Source organism: Drosophila yakuba, chromosome X, assembly GCF_016746365.2.
Source record: "Drosophila yakuba strain Tai18E2 chromosome X, Prin_Dyak_Tai18E2_2.1, whole genome shotgun sequence".
Classification (NCBI taxonomy): Eukaryota; Metazoa; Arthropoda; class Insecta; order Diptera; family Drosophilidae; genus Drosophila; species Drosophila yakuba.
The window spans coordinates 19146873-19162973 of record NC_052526.2 but is presented as its reverse complement, the minus strand read 5'-3'; the positions used below and the strand labels follow the sequence as shown (position 1 = coordinate 19162973).

Sequence of the window (16101 nt, the reverse complement as noted above, 5' to 3'; positions counted from 1 at the left end):
GTATGTATGTATGTATGCCGCTCTGGGTGAGGGCAGCAACAAATTTCTGCAAATTACTATGAGGTAACCAAAGATGCAAGGGTTCCCAGATCAGATATCCTTACACGAACGTATAAATCTTTTGTGGATGGGTCCTAAGTATGGGTAAGGCGTAATAAGACTTTAATACGTGAATTTAAATTTAAATGCAGTTTTATTCTAGCTACAAATTTCTAGACATTATCTTTAAATGATAAAGTTATAAAAGATCAAATTCACGCTAAACCAAGTTTAAATATTCCTATTCTTAGCCACTATTCAATAACAAACTATAAGTTGCTGGAATTTCAATAGCAATACGATAATATAGCATGCCATATCAGTTTCTATTCAGTGATTTTATCGCTTTTCTTTGCCAATAAAAGTGGCCAGTGCATATGCATTGGTTACTCTTTGATTGCCACCGAATAACGACTATATACATATCCGATTTCCCCCATTGGGTGGTGGGTGGTGATTCGCGGAATTGTGGAGTAGTTGGTACTTATATAGACCCAGCGACAAGTTGCCGTCATTTACTTAACTTTCACAATTTCGATTTCCACATTTACATGACTCCTCTTTATTCTCCCTGCACACATTCATATGGATATACATATATACATACATATATGTAGAGGGAGCCGATCCCCTTTGCCCTACGCCTCTGCGGTCGGCTGTCTACTCAATCACAGCGTAAAGCACTTCTGAGTCATAAAAACCAAGCCAGACTGCGATTGTGTAGTTGGCAATTTTATGCAGCGCCACTTGGAGCACTCCGGATTCGGGATGCCAAGAGAGCCGGGAGTGGTGCAAAGTTGGGGGTTTCGGGGTTTACCGTGGAGTGAAGCGATAAAAATGACACATGGAGCTCCACTCCATTCTGTTCCAAAGGCAAATGGCAAATAGCTGAAAGAGAGAGAGAGAGCCCTGTGGCAAGTGACATTTTGTGGGGGCAGCGACATGGCCAAAAGGAGTCAAGCCGATCGAGTTTGTCTCGAGGAGTTATATCTTTAATTCACTGCGGACATCACCTACACAAATGACAAAGATTTCTCTCACTTTATAGTTGCACAAAGAAATATTTATGTGCCTCGTTCAGATTACATACGAACAAAAAACTATTAATTATTAGTAATTTTAGAATAGTTTTAATATATATATTTTTTTTTTCAAACACCAGAAATACCTTTTTTGTTTTTGAAGAATGTCCAAGCCAGTTTTCGAAAGCAATTACAACATGCAATTAAAAATCGCCTGCGCTGAAAACAAAAACCGTTTCGTTTTGGCCTGCAGACAATCGGGATTGCATAACCGGGAAACATATTTCTGGTCTCGTTTTCGCTTATTTTTTCATACACCACATACACATATATATATTTATATATCTTTTGTTTAACTCAGTGTCCAAAAAACAAGAGCGACAAGTTGACACAATCGTGGACAACCTTTTTCGTACACAAGCCAATCAACTGTGGCAGAGCAGAAAGCTCAAAAAAAGAGGAAATAATTATGGAAAAACAATTTTAATTTGCAATTGCACTCGCAGCAGCAGCAACAACAACAACAGAGGCAAAGTAACAACCGAAAAACTTAACAAGCCAACCTTGAAGTTTTATGCCCTTTAATGGGGATTTTTATACGTATTTTTATACCCAATGCGCTCGGTCGGTTGCTTATTTGTGCGCCTCACCTTGAGATAACTTTACGTGGAGTTGAAGTTGGAATTGAAGGTGGAGGTGGAGCCGATGGGCGAAACTCAAAGCTTACAATGCAGCCCTTTGATCGTGGACAGGCACAACCTTGGAATAAAATCAGTAAGATCTCTGAAAAGTGAGACCAAAAAGGCGATTGCCCTACAAGGTAGCTGAGTAATAAGAAAGAAAAAGAAACTGGCCAAAAGGAAAAACCTCAACTGAAAGCCAGTTATCCAAAGCCCTTTAAACAAACAACTTCATTAATCAATCAAAAGACACAGCAGACGAAACTGAATTAAAAACAAACAGACAAACACATTAAACATGAAAATCCGAGTTAGAGTGGCAACAAGCAAACCCTTCTCCCATAATTAAATAAGAAACAACAGCTGCTCCAAAAGTGTAAAAACCTGTAAATATCTAAAAACATAAATTTTCCCCCCAAAAAAAAAGGAGAATCCCATTAAAATGAAAACAGTTGAGGGGTGGCAAGCGGATTTTCACCATCTTATGAATTTCATTGCTTGAACTTGGGGACACATCAAAAAAAAAAAAAGCCAGAAAATACAACAAGCGTAAATAAACAAAGCTGAAAACGCTGTGGAAGCTGACTCCTGGCGTCAGGCCATAAAAAAGGTAAAACAAACAAAACAGGCTAACAAACAACATCAACAACAACGCCAGCATATTCATGATGCACTCGTAAAAGCCGGGGGCAAAGTCAAGAGGGGAAAGCGGGCAAAGTTCTCAGAAGGTAAAAAAAAAATAAAACAAGAGGGGGACTTTATCGAAAGTCAATTGGGCGTAAACCCCGATAATGAATCGGTTGCGAATGAAGGCTGATGAATAGGCTACGCATGGGCTATACTTAAAAATTAATCTCGCACCATTTTCGTATTTATTTACCAGCAAGATGAAGTGTACACAATATTTATCAATCATTAAAACAATATCTAATATCTTTTTGGCCTTTTTGCTCTCTGACGCTCCAACTGTTGCCTTAATATTATTAGCAAACAAATAACCACTAAATAAGTCATGTATGTAGGTATTAATACAAGTATAGTTAAAGGCAAGTTTTCACTTAAACTGGGAAAGCCAGTGAAAAGCAAAGAGGCATTTACACACACGAAAACTCCCAGGGACTTAATTAATTAATTGTCAGGCTTCTTCTTTAATTGAATGCCCATTCAACCCGAGCATCAAAAACTATAATTAATATTATTGTGGTCTGTCGTCGGCGAAAGGTTAACTTGAAAAGCATTTAATTGCCGTGGGTGAATGGCAATTGAGGCGCCAAACAGAAGCCAAATGAAAATCTCTCTTGGCAATTTGTCGTCTCCCTTGAATTTGGGTCGCACGGAAATGAAAGCCAAGTTAGCAGACAGAAAGACAGAAGGACAAAAAAAACTAAAAGACAGGCAGACACTCAAAGCAGACGTATCGTTGTACCATTTAAATGTCAAATCAGGCAAAAAAAAAAATTAAAAAGAAAAGCCCAATGAAAACTGGGAAAATGGCGAATGAGTGGGCGGGCAAAAAAAACCGAATGACAGAAGCAAATAAATCAAAATTAAGTGGCGACAAAATTAAAGGAAACTGTTTGCCAACAGGCTTATCTGGGTGGACAAAAAAAATTCCAAGGAAATGGGCAGGAAATGACTAAAGTCAATTTAGAAATTTCAGGTGCTTTCTACGACTTCTAAAATACTACATATTTAGAAGCATGTAGCTGTCATTAAAAAGAATACGTATAATAATTTGTAAATAATTTAATTGCCTTACAGCTCAACTTTAAGAACTTCTTTGCCTTAACTAACTGATACATTTTATGGAATTCTGATTTCGAACAGAAAGTTGGCCATTTTTATAACAATTCTGTTAGATTGTTGACCTATGCATATATGTATATGCATTTCGTGTGCATATGTAACACTTATGTAATGCACTTGGTTTCTTTATATCCAATTAAATTCGTTGTCCAAGCAATTAAATGCATGCAAAGTTAATTGAGAGAAGCAGCAGCAGCTGACTTCAAATGATTGCTGTTGTTGAGTTTTTCTTGTATTTTTGTTTATTTTTTTTTTTTTTTTTGCTTTGACACGTTTCTTGTGTGCAAAAAGTCGCATACATGAAGATATATATAGATATGTATATGTATGTATATGTACATACATATATACCTGCATATGCAGCATATAAAACTAGAAGATGGGTTTTTGAAAGGGGCTGCGCATTTAATTACTCCCAACAAAATTGGAGTTTCAGTTGTTTCGCTGCCCATAAAATACTCGAGACACACATGAATGGTTTTCACTGTACGAGGAGGTAATTTCAAACTTTGTTGTTCGTTTCCCAAAGAAAAACTCTTGAGAAAATGCCCCAAGTTCGTAGGCTTTTCCTTTGAGGCAAAGGATATGCAAAGCACCGTTAAACGTATTTTAATTACAACAATGTGGGAAAGCCATTAAAACAAAGCAAAGAACAAGGGAAAAAATGAACAACGCTGAGAAATGAGATTTAAAATAATCAGAAAAGTAAACGCAAGCTAAGCCAAAACGCAAACAAAGCCGGGCAAAAAGTTGAGAATGAAAAATTATATGTATGTATGTACGTCTGCATAGAAACCGAACAACAATGAATACAAATAAACAAATAATAATTAAGGAAAATTACTGAGATGCAAAACAAGAGAAACCAGCAATGTTGTTTTCATTAACGATTAACAAGAGGCGGAGTTAATCTTTTAAAAAGTAAATATGAAAAGGCTATAATACTTTAAATTGGAGTGAAGCAAGGTCAACACACCGTCTTAATATTTTATTTATGAATCTTATATATGAAGTAACTTTTGACTAGAAATCGGCTGAACAAATTGAAACTGCCCGAGGGCACTTGCCTTACGTCACATGCATACAGTTTACAGTTTTTTCAACTAGCTAGTGAGCAGGCCTTTTTAACTTGGCCAATTCAGATTGTCTCAGCCATTAACCAAATACAAGATGCCTTTTTTCTATTTCACCTTCTCCCCATTCAAAATCAACTTGGACAAAGACTGGGAGACCTAGGTCTTCTTTTATTTCTCATTAGTTGGCTCAAAGTTTCCTCTTCTTTGCCGAAGCGTTTTTCCACTGTTTTCTGGGTTGGCTTTTTCACACGCTTCGTTGGCGAGCTTATAAAAAAAGCATCATAAAATTGAAAGAAATGAAGAAAAAGGCAACGTAAAAATGCAAATAGAAAAGGTTAACACACACACCAAACAAAAGCCACAAAAAAACAAAACCAAAAAACCAAAAACAAGCGGGACGGGCAGAAAATAATCATAAAAAGTTGACAACTTGTTGACCCCTTTGTTTGTTTGTGTTTGTTGCATATTGGGGATCACGTTCGTTTTGGATCATAAAATACCATTTTTAAAACGCACAACTTCGTTATCAATGTAAATTTTGGCTTTTTTTATTATTATTTTTCCGCTCTCTAATTTGGTTGCAACATCTTAAAACAAGATAGGTGTGAATTAAAACGGAATATTTTACGAAGGGAAATCAATATTTTATTTCCTAGCTATCCGGCTAAACTGTTGATTATTCTTCGCTTTTCCTTTAGCGGCAATATTACGTGTAAGACTAAATGTGAATTTAAGGCTTTAACTGCGTTGAAAGATATTTTTAAAATCAGTTTTCTTTTTTTTATATATTTCCGGAATATTGAAACAATTTTGTAAGTATCTGCGGAACTTTAAATCTTCGATTCCCGTTGCAGACATTGTGGTCGTTTTGCTGTCGCAGTTGTTGCTGTAATTTTCGCATAAATTTCCAATAATTTATGCAATGGCTTGCATTGTTGACGATGCCAGAGCTCGAGTTTAAGTTGGAGTTTGTGACTCCATGAGCTGAGGACACACACACAACCGCAACGTTTCAGTCTCTTCGGTTGCCATTTTCCACCGCTTGTTTATCGGATTTTTTATTGTCATTTGTGTTTTTATTGAACAGTTTGTGACATTTTACGGTTTTCAAAGTGAAAGGTACATATTTGGTAAATTGCTATGGCCAAAAGAAATTCGACTCTCCGGATGCTCGTCGACTGTTTGCCTCGGTTTAGTTTTGCTTTAAGTTTGGCCACTTGCATGTGCTTTTTTTTTTGGTCCCAACCATCCAATTCTTAACTGGTTTACCCCTCCCCAATCCACCCCCCGCGCCTTGTTTTTCCAGGGATGAGTTCGAGCCGCTGACGGCTTGTTGGAAATGGGGAAAATTGCACTTTATATATGGACCATAAAAGTTAATAAGTAACCGCAGTTGGAGTAGCAAGTGCCAGTCACGAAATTGTTTCTTTTTTTCATGGCATTAACTTGGAATCGTAATGAATCGATGGCGAGTTGTGTACTCGTTCGATATTCACGCGTGAGGCACGCGATTTTCCCAAGGAAATTTTAAAGAATTTTCAATGATAATCCAAAGTAGCTTTGAAATGGTAGTAGTAGCTTAAGAAAGAGACATGGCATTTCCACAAGCTAAAAACAAGATAGATGGAAAACTGTGAACTTTCATGGCAACATTTTCGGAAAAAGATGAAAGTTCTCGATTTGCTTCACGCTCGCCGTGCCAAAACATTAAAGTCAATTATAGTGAGACCCCCGCCCCAAAGTTCGAGGCTAATTTTGGTCACGTGTGACACACACAAAAAATAAAAATAAAAGAAAATTACTAAAAGAATTCTTTAGCGTATACAGAGAAAAGAAAAAATCTCCACTAAGGCAAGCGCGAAAATCAACACAATTAAATGAAAAAAAAAAGAAAAAAGAACCAAAAGTCCAAAAGCGAATTAAAGAAAATAAATACAAAAAGGGGAGCCAGCAAAGAAGTTGCATCGAAAGGTAAACAAACTGAAGAAGAAATGAATGATTTGGCGGCAAGCCAGAAATTAACACAAAATATCCCAAGAAGACGACGGAAGGCGACAAAATGCAATGGGAATATGGCGACTATATCTGCAACTCGATTTGCATATTACAATACGAAGAATGGAGTGCGACGAAAATGCATAATGAAAATAAATATTTGTGCTTCATAAACGAATCGAAAATCGATTTCGGCAAGTAAAGGAAAACGCCATTGAAATGTTGATGACATGCAAACTTTTCATTAGTATTTTAAAGTAAGAAGCTTATTTAGAAACAGTTTCAAAGAGATTTCATTTCAGTTTGATTAAATTAGAAACCGTATAAACTTACCCAATGCAGTTTAAAAACGTAGAGATTTCCTTGATGGACTGCAAAGAAAAGAAAACATCAAATTATTTAAGGATGGACAACGCATTTTAAATTCAACAGGAATCTCGGCATAAAATGCTGACCTATACCAACTGTGAATCCTTAAATCCCCAATCTTAAAGGCTCGAGTTTTGTTTTCCTCAAACAAAGCAATTTGCATATAAAAAGGTTAAGCAACAAATGAACCAACAAAATGAATGGACTAAATCATAATGAAAGAAACCAAACTCAAAGCGGAACGAAACCAGAAGGAAAACAGCAAACAAATAAATCTAAAAGAATGCAGGGGCGTGGAACGAGGGGCGGTTTACCGGGAGGGGTTAACCATAGTGAGGTAAACATGATGTTGCAAGTGTTCAATACGACAGCAGCGAGGGGGGTGGCGAATTCAGGGGTGTGGCATATTCTAGAGTGGATAGGTTGGATTATGGCTGCAAAAACTAACAAACCATAAAAATCCGCACATAAATTACAACACAGAGGCGGGCGAGAGGGGTGTACTACGGAATGGACATTGAGAAAAACAAGTATGCGATATAAGAATATTACATTTTTGTATAAATAGATAATATTTTATATTTCGAAATTCCCTATTTGTGGTTATCTCCTTTGTTCGCAAAGTTCCTATGTTCTGTAACATGTAAGGAAATAATGGATTGTTTTTTTTTTCCGGTGTATCGATAGGCGAAGAAGCAGCAGCTGCGCCGACGATGGGCAACATACGCAAATGCAAGCAGCAGAAATTTATGAGCAGCCATTCGCAGGCATCGCCGAGGATCCGCCAACAAAACTGCCACAAGTGGCCAAAAAGATGGAAGCCAGGAGAGCTAACTGAAGCCAGTATGCTATCCAAGGAGGGTATATATATATATATTTATATATATATGTATTTTTACATATATAGGTATATGTACGAATATAAGACCCCGGCCAAGTGCAATGACAAAGGCAAATAAATTACAGCATCATTTGCAGGCAGAAGCAGTCGACAAAGTAGCGAAGGAAGCGCTAGGAAAAGGACCTAGCCGAAGGAGAAGCTTAACTACCATAAATTGGCCAATGACAATAAAAAAGAAAAAAGAGAAGAGGAGAGGAGGAACTGAACTACCAGAGAAAAAACACTCAGACCTCAATCAATGGAGAAATAATTACAAGCGTTACTTTCTTCAGACCGTCTCTCGCCTTTTCTCCGTCTCCGTTCCACCAGTTTACCCTTCTCTTTCCTTAAACATAAATCAATGGTAATTGCATACGCCCCGAAAAAGAAAGAAAACCCTGAAAATTGGAAAGGTATCGAGGAAAGCTGCTAAATGTTATAGATTTTCGATTATGCTTCAGTATCAACTATCGAGGGATTTCGTTGGGATTCTTTAAAGGATAAATTTCTTTTTTAAGACAATTGTATTCTACTCCAAATAATTTGTTTATTTCTATTCGCATATCCTTTCATTAGCAGTTACAAATATGAATCATTTAGGAGGCTCCACTATCAGTTTTATTCGGATTACTTCCCCTTTGCTCTTGCAACAATGCAAACAGATATTTAATTTTTATTTCGTTTTTTTCCTTGTAATTGAGCTCCGCATTGTTGGAATGATTGTTGAGAACGGGTTCGCGCTCTTGCCTCGGGGACTTTATGATGTTTTATTGCTTCTTCTTTACCAACTACCGCCACTTCAGATTCGTCTTCTGGCTGGGCCTCAAAAGTGTAAGGTGTGGGTCATAAATGTAAAGTTATTTTTGTTTTATGACGACATTTAAAGAATATCGTTAGCAAGAAGGATTGCAATTGCCTTCAATTTTGCATAAATAATATAGGTTAGTTATCATAACCCATGTCGCGTACTGTACTGAGTACTCTACCAAAAGTCATCTTGTCGGCAAAAGTCTTTGGCTTGGAAAAAAGCATTTTCATGTGTTTTTTTTTCGCATTTGCCGCTTGGCTGATGCTTTGTTGTTGTTGTGGAAATTGTTGTTATGGTTGTTGTTGAACCATTTTTGTTGTTATTTGGCTGTTGTCGTTCATGTTGGTGATATTGTTGTTTTTGTTTCGGCTTGTTTAGTTATGTTTTCTCCACATTTTTTTGCATGTTTATTTCTCTTTTGTGTAATATTACGTATACGTCTAGTACAACTATTGTTGTTTTAATTGGCCCATGTTTATGTGGCAGTTCGTGTTATTATTGTAGTTTTCATTACCGTTTTTGTTGCTGCTTGTTTTTTTTTTGTCCTGCTCAAATTGCAGGCACATTCGTCTGGCGATTATTAACTTGCAGATTGCACATTTTACAGTCAATTTGGTGCGCAAATCGAGTTTGTGTTTTTGCTCCCTTTTCGGCTTACCACCTTCTCCGTTTTCTTCTCCATTCATTCATTTCATTCTTCCATTGCCAACTTCTTGCTCTGTTTCCCCTCAGTACTTCATGTGCAATTTCTTTCGTTACATTAAAGTTGTGGAATGAAAATATGTTTTTCTATAGGATACCCACTAGACGCAAAAATTGTTCATATAACTTCTTCATGTGTAAATATAAAAAGTAAATATAAAAATACATTTTTCACTTTATTATTAAATTTAGCTTTATTGTATCTATTAGCGACTAAGTAAGGCATGTTTCACCCAAGCCAGGCTCCACTGTAAAGTACAAAACACCCGCCGACACAAACAAGCCAACAAATCTCTCATAATAATAATTGATAAACACTCGACAGGTTCATGAACCCCGCACACGCACACACATACAACCGAAACCGAGCCAACAAAAAAGTAAATAAAAAAGTAAAAGAAGTAGCCATTGGGTGGATTGGGGAGATAGAGCAAGAAACTTCATCGTTTACTCATTTTTGCTGAATATCTTATAATTATTTTTAGCTTCGGTTTTCTGCCTTCATTTGTGAGTCACGTAGCGGGGGGAATCCCCTCGCTGTTCGCGCAGCCAAATGGTTTTTTAATTGTTTGTTAAAAAAAACCAAAGGCAACAGCTTTGCCGAGTGCCATGACTATTTGATACCCTTGCCATTTTTAAAGGACAGATCTCCTTTCGCAAGGAGATCAATATGAAGGAAGGTTTTTCTTATCATAACTTGACCTAAAGAAATCACTGTTTTGTAGAGCTACTTTTGGTAAGTTTCGAACAAAAAAAACTGATTAGTTTTGAAATGAACAGCAAATAAGGCAAATATGTAATAGTTTGAACAATTTTTCAGCATGCAAGTGTACTCAGTAGAACAATATACCCTTTTAGAATAGATAAAAGATAAATAAAGAAGCAGGCAAACTCCGGCTGGCTATTAAAGCAATTATGGAAAGTTGATGATTTTAACGCATTTGGCGAGCAAATTGATTTCGATAGTTTATTTTTGCTGTTCGCAGACTTAGTTGGAAGTTTGTGTTGTTTTTTGCAAGTTTAGTGGAAAGTGGTCGCTTTTATAGATGCATAAAAACATCGATGCAACATCTGCAACGCTACACAAAGAGAAATATATATGAATTATAGCTATGGATGTATTGATCTGAGAAACTAACTTGTGTCATGGTTCCAAATACTTTTTAAATTGCTATTCATTTGTGTTATCAATATATTAATTTTTAAATTAATTATTTAAGCAAACATAAAATGCACTAATCTCCCACAGATTTTGTGTTTCTTTTTTCAGTTTTTTTTTTTTGCGATGCATGGGAATTTTTTGTTTACCCCCTGCGGAATCCCCTTTACCCGCAGTAACTGGTCATGGGCCAAAGCAAATCGGTTTTGAAATGCAATAAAGCGTGATTTTTCAAACTGAAGCGTAACGAGTAACGAACGAGCAGCAACAAAGGCAGCATATGTATTGTATATACATGGATCCAGTTAGACACATATATGTATATATGTATAAATATACAAACATATACATAGGTGCACATGTCGGGTACATTGCAAAATAAACACCTGAAGCGAGACAGATAGAGCAGCAACAACAAAAACGAACCAGACACAATTCGTAGGGCCAAAACGTAATCTCTTTTGTAGCCCCGAGGGCCGAACATGGGTTAAAACGAAAGTGAACCCAACCCCCCGTATCGCCATCTCAACTAAGCCGCACCGAACCGAACTAACCCACAAAATCAAGGTGATTTCGCTTGGCCGAAAGCAGCAGAATGAAATGGGCGGAAAAAAGAGAAAATGCAGATGGAAAATATTTTAAAAATTCAAGTGGAAATTGTGTGGAAGCCAAATAGTTGCCAAATGAAGCCAAATAAAATGGCCATAAAAGCCAATCCACAAACAATTATTATTAACCACTTATGAAATGCACCATCAGACAGATAATCGCCCGTTGTATTGATAAGATTAATGATGAGCAAAGAGGCACAATCAATGTAAACAATTAATTAATCAATCAGTTGAAAAAGGCTTTCATTCTTCGTCAATAAATATGTTTCGATTGTGACATAGATTACCTTTTTTCAGCGCGACATTACTCAGTTTATACAAGCGATAACCAATTGACAGTGAATATTCAAGGTGATGATATGGAAAAGTAAAATATACCCATGAATTAATTTAGTTAACTACTTTAAATTTACCATACTTAATATACTCTGGACTGAGCAACATAATAATCGATCGCTATTAATGTTTCGATATTTATTAAGCCCTTGCTTGGTTTTATTTCTTTATCATAAGAAATTGAGAAAAACATCAGATGTAAGATGGAAAAACAAAGAAACGAAAGTTTTCCGGTGGCCAAGCAACTTTTCCGCAATACAAATTCGATATTTCCATTTGAGGTCCAGCGATTTGCCCAGCTTACGCATTTCGAATGCTCTTGGATGACAATAAGTATATTCAGATATAAATGCGGGGATACATTTGCAAGAGTTTTGCCGCCAGCTTATCAAGTGTAAAATGGGGGCGTGGCTGGTTGGGTGGGCGGCACAAAGGGAATGCTTATCGGGCTTATCATGCGTAAATGATAAATGGAATTGAAGCGAACACTTTTCGGTACTACGCATTTGGTGCACTGTCTTTTTTCTCGGTTTTCGGGTTTGGTCTCGGTTTGTGGGTTTTGTTTCTCTCGTATTTTTGTTTCTTTTCAGATTTTTCCATCCGCTTATCGCGTCGTTGGTATAGTTAAATCTCCAAAAACCAGACGACAAACAATTGCAACATTGAAAAATGTTAAATTAAATAAATAACAAGGTGGAGGTGGTTTCAATGCCTGGTTGGGCAATTTCCAAATGGAAGAATTGTGTCGCCATGGGTCACCAGCCGGGCAGTAAATCTTCGCCAGCTTGTGGCTTTTACTTGGATGTTTTTTAACCTGACACAGCATTTGTTTCAAATAGTCGAAGGCATTTTTGCTTAAAGTTCCTTATCTTAAGGGCACTTTCATGTGCTGATTTAGTAGTAGTTAATAAACCATATTCCTGTCATAACCATATAATTTTTGTGCCTAAGCCCCCTAATATTGACTTTTATTGATGGCAAGTCCGTTTGGTCGATAGTCGACATGTCCGTTTGACATTTAATTTAATACTTTGCTGCACGGCTCATCCGACTAAGTGGTGACCTCCTGAAAATGTGTCGTGTTTGTCACCCTTTCCCTGAATTTTACCTTTTTCCCCCAGCTGTCTGTCTGTCAGCTGTCTTGGCATTGCACTCGATTCTCATAATTTGCATTGACCTACACTTGTCGGCAGATTGACATTTGCCATCAGCTGTTGGACATCTCACAAGAGTGAGGCTTGCTTGGATCCAGGAAGGGTTTCCCCTGATTCCCCTGATCCCCCATATCTCCTTCTTAGCCTTTGGCACGAGACAAAGCAGCAATGGGGACGAGAATTCCATATGAAACAGTGCACATGTCACAATTGCACAGAAAAAAATTGGTTAATATCAAATATTAAGTAAGTAAACAGAAGCAGAAAGTGTTAGTATTGTGGTGAACGAAACTTCATTTTAAGTTTTGCCAGAATCTTTCCCAATTTCTTGCCGTGCATGGACCACTTTTCCCTCACCCGTAGACATATCCTCATTCATTTTTACCCTGCGGTATCTGTATCTCATGCAATTGCACATTTCCCTCATTTTTTGCAATGTTGTTGTTGTTGTTGTGGCTGTTGTCATGTTATATAGCAAAGAATTTACTGGCTCAACTGTTTCAACTTCAATTACAGTTGGTTGTCGGAGTTTGGAGACCCAGTTTTGCGGAAAAGGGGCTCATGTCTGTCCTAAACTTGTTTGCGGTTATGTTTCGTTTCATTTTAACAAACATTCTGTTTGTTTGCTTGCGCTTAACAATGCTTAAAAAACTAAGAAATTTGTGCATAAAGGAACTTTTGGTTTTCTGGAATCCTTTCCGAGTGACAGCCATCCTGTTTTTAACTGGATCCACCGAATATTTTATTTCATGGCCTTGGCAAATAGTTTTCATTTTATTCAGGTACCCTAAATCATTTGAGATATTTAAGGAATTTAATATTTTTGCGGAGTAAAGCAAGAAAGCTTCTTTTCAAGAATATATGGGCAAGGATAGTTGAATATTGATTAGCAAAATTAGCAAGATTTTCCGACATTTTAAAGCGTAAACAAACAATGAAAATAATAAATGTATGTACCACGTGTATAAGTTACCAATTAAATAAATTAATAGAGTTGCGGCATATATTTAAATGAATTCCATTTGTAATAAGCCATAATTGCCCTACAGCATTCATCATGTTTCGCTATTTACACGAAATTCCAAAAAAATAATTAGCATCAGTGAATTGAAGAAAGGGGGGAAAATGTGCAATTAATTAAATACAAAAATTCGCGAGCTATTATTATAATCCAAACTGCGCCTAATTAAATGTAAAAGAAACGTTGTATGAATGCCATATAACTAACTATTTTATATTAATATAATTTATTATGACAATTAAGTTGGAGACCCAACAATCTGTCGTCTTCTCAAGACTTCATTCATATTTATCAGCTGAACTTCACCTCCTTTTTTTTGGGCCCACTCCTTTTTGAAACAGGTAACTCTGGGAACCTGCAGCATTTTGCTGCGTTGGCTGTGCAAAACATGTTAATTTGTGGTCTACAAAATGCAACCGATGATTGCCTGAGCATTTATATGGCGTGTGTGTGTGGGCTCAATCTCAATTGATTGGGTTAATTGGTAGGGTTAAGGGGGCCAGACAAGGCCATCTGAAGTGCCGCCATCTGAGCTATTTTAAACCGATTCCCAGGGGACTTCCTACTTTCTAAGCCAACCCAAACATTATGTAACATCTACGGGTATTATTTGCCATATATCATATATGCATATATCACTACATCCGCTATTGTTGCTGACTTTGCTGTTGGGTTTTCGCCACAATTCATTTTCTCCCCGGTTTGATTGAATCATGTCGCGGGGATTTTAATGCAATTTTCCCAGTCCAAGACCCATTTAATTGGAATTCCAATTTGGTAGCTGCAAAAAAACAACCATACACAATCACAACAACAAGTAGGAGCAGCGATAAAATTGTTTTTCATCTCATTATTGCACAAGTGGTCAAAGTAATTCATAACACACTCGATATTGAAAAACGGCGGGAAAAGCTACTGGTTTGTGTTTATCCGCCGGCTTTTCACACGCCAGCGCAATAATAATTTATTATTTGATTAATTAATATATAACTACATCGCGGATTTACGGTTAGAGCGTTAAATTTAGCAATATTTAAGCTTCTATTTGCATTAATCAAAAAACCTTTATGGTGGTAAATTATAATGGCAAATATACAAAATATTAAAGCGTGAAGTACGTAGTGTAGATTAACAGAAAACAGTGAGACATATCCTTCAGTTTACTCCAAAGACTTATTTCTCAAATTCCTTACCCAGCAACTGAAACAAATCCAAAGTGGAAAAACCCTTTTAAAACATTCCATTCAGACGTCCTTTGGTGCTGCATTTTCCCACCACTCCTACATGGTCGCCATTCTCTTTATTCGACAAATCTCATACAACATCTTTCACTATTTTTCCGCATTTTCCCAAATTCTAGCCCACTCGCATTGCAGCAAAATGTGCGGAAAGCAGAGTCAATTTGCTGACTTACATAGAAAGTGCATATGCAACCATCCTGGGCGTGCCAACTTTGCCGATTTTCCCCCGAAAGTCCCAGGAAGTGCAATTTCCATATGGGGTGCTATAGCTGGAAATGCACAACACTTCGCTTGAAATAACCTCGCCAAGCTTGAAAAAAAAACCCAACTGCCACATAGGTAAAAAAAAATAAACAAACAGCCCAAAAAAAAATACTTGCAAATGCTCCAAAATCTCGGGTAGAAAAGACCGGGACAGGCAGTTATATCCCGGCATCCAGGCAATGCCTCCTGGGAATTACCTTGGTTATTGTTTCAACATTTTTATCTGCCCGCCCTCGAGAACAGAGTAAAAAAAAAACACAAATGAAGAGTGTACAGGTGCAGGAGATACAAAAAAAGAGTGGGTGGTGGGTCTAGGGGCTTAGGACCCTAACTAAAAAACAAAATGGAGGGGGGGTGCATTACATATGCCACGAGTGCGTTTGGGCATAAATCCCAATTTAATACATCCGGCTTTTAGTTTTGTACATTTTCCATCTCTATTTTTTTTCTGCCCATTCCCCTTAATATATGTAGTATCCCCCATTCTAAGGGTTTGGGGTTTTGAAGACTAGAAATACGTTTTCAGTTTTGTTGTTCTATCAATTGTTGTGGGTCAATGCTAAAGATGTTATAATATTTAATTAATGTTTGCTTTTGTTTCTTTTATTTCTACAAATGCAATGTTTAACAGGGAAATAGATAAGAATGTTTTGGGCAAATAAATGCACGCCCTAAATTTTTGAAATGTGCACAAATACAAAAGTATTTAGTTTAACACAACCATGTTTTCTAAGCTTGTTTTTTTATTTCTGAATTAGAGCACCCAAACTTCGCCGTGCCAAAGCTGTGAGAAATTTTTACGTACTGTCTTGTTTTTATTACGTTTTTCATGTTTTTTCTGACCTCTTCTAGCCGGTTTGCAGCACTCCCCAAAGAATTTGCTGAAAACTGTTTGCTGCCCGAGCCAACATTTTCATGTTTCGTGTTTTGTATTTCGG

The 16101-nt window shown here is 37.0% G+C and overlaps 1 protein-coding gene across 2 annotated transcripts in view; it reads right to left on the bottom strand.

Moving 5' to 3' along the window:
• The window catches only part of LOC6525980, a 46539-nt gene that overhangs the window by 26900 nt on the left and 3538 nt on the right, over nt 1–16101 (bottom strand). For both annotated transcript variants that reach the window (XM_002101763.3, XM_039372511.1), the window contains exon 3: nt 6952–6989. The gene's annotated coding sequence lies outside the window, so the exon portion shown is untranslated. The remainder of the gene's footprint in view (nt 1–6951; nt 6990–16101) is intronic.